Below are 1,693 nucleotides of genomic sequence, written 5' to 3' on the forward strand. Positions count from 1 at the left end.
ATTCGCTGAACATCGGCCTATTGTTATGAAGCAAATCCAGATTGGCGGGAGGGAGGGGAGGCAGAAACTGGCAACATGTATACTATATACCTATTATTTACAAAGGACACATGCCGTAGTTACTCATCTACTTTACTTGGCATGGTCTTTTAGGCATGCCCCCCCCCCCTTCTCTCTGGCCTTAGCATTGACTCTGCTGTTGACTCGCGATGGTTTTAGTCGGTATTTCCGAACGTCCCGCCCCTTCCCCCATCCTCTGCTCTGCTCAGAGTCACTCCACACCAGTCCCAGCGCACGAGCGCGCAGAGCCCCGCGGACAGACCGGTGGATCATTCCGAGCTACTTATTAGTCAATATTCACAGCAGGGGGTAGAATCTGGTCACACTGACGTCAGTCTGACCGTATCTTACTCGCGGGGAAGCTGCTTTGGGGTGAGTTTATTTCACAGTTTCATGAAAAACGAATGTATGATCTGACTGTAACAACTAACAAGCCATTGACAACGGTCCATCTATGAGATGCTCGCTGGACACTAGTCTCCACTGTCTCCAGGTAATCGATCGTGTGATTGGCGTTGATCGCGTTCTGTTTTTAGTGTTCAGTTTCAGTCAGAACTGAAGCAAATTATGCTAGAATGCTACATGATAAAAAAAAAGTACAGGCTAAACAAAGAGATGATGTAGCCTATACTTGATAGGATACAATAGAAATGTGACTTTAAAAAAAAAGTTGACCTAAACCAATCAGTAGCCTAGAGAGGGGGAGGGTGCGTTTTTAAAGTCGTGTAAAGTTACTACATGATGTCCAGTTGTTTTTTTCTGGACAAGTGTTGTGAGAGTCTGTCCCTAGATGTCTGGACTGAAATCCTATCTGATATATATTTAGGGCTGTGCAGTGTATCATTACTATTTCCCTATAGCAACACACGGGCTAGAACCAACTTTAAGTGATGTGGGCTGATTTATATACGTCGTTATTAGAATAGACGCCCGTGTTATTCCACATAAATCTATATATGCATTCCACATCATCTTCTGTATTGAATTAGATTGAGAGATTCAGTTGAATTGTCCCCTATACGCGATGAATGTCAAGTTCTATATGGAGCATATTATATACGTGTTAGTGGGACAAACATACAATTATAACCATGTTATAACCAGGGGTGAGGTAGGGACGCTCTGAATAACCCTCCAGCATGTGGCTGATTGAGTTCAGTATATCAAATACCCACACGCACGCACGCACGCACGCACACGTTGACTGAAGAGATTGCTAATTGATCCGGAGCGCATGGTGGCCTAGTTGTGACGGCCAATTAACAAAGATACACAGCTCTCTGATCCATGTTTCCTACCGGCCCCATGGTGACTGCAGCACATAATCAATACGCACTGTGCTCGGGGTGCTTGTAGCGCCAGCCATACTGCACTAATTGGGCTAATATTATAATTCCTCATACAAGAGGTCGCAACTCGCAAGTGACTTTCGTGTGATTAATAACACATATTTTCACTCAGTTTTCACTATTACGTATTTTCTATATACTAGATATAATATAAATATACAATTTATTGTCTTTCTATCCCTGCATGTGTGTACCTCACCTCCCCATGGTGTGCTGCTATGACATGTCACCCCAAGAGCATCAAATAAAGGAATATCTTATCTTATCTTATATCCAACATATTC

At 43.2% G+C, this 1,693-nt stretch overlaps 1 protein-coding gene across 1 annotated transcript in view; it reads left to right on the forward strand.

Moving 5' to 3' along the window:
- Nucleotides 1-303: 303 nt before the first annotated feature.
- The window catches only part of cdc42ep1a (CDC42 effector protein (Rho GTPase binding) 1a), a 15,329-nt gene continuing 13,939 nt past the window's right edge, over nucleotides 304-1,693 (forward strand). The window contains exon 1 of the mRNA XM_084323546.1: nucleotides 304-432. The gene's annotated coding sequence lies outside the window, so the exon portion shown is untranslated. The remainder of the gene's footprint in view (nucleotides 433-1,693) is intronic.

Source organism: Notolepis coatsorum (genome assembly GCF_963971535.1).
Source record: "Notolepis coatsorum genome assembly, chromosome: 10".
Taxonomy (NCBI): domain Eukaryota; kingdom Metazoa; phylum Chordata; class Actinopteri; order Aulopiformes; family Paralepididae; genus Notolepis; species Notolepis coatsorum.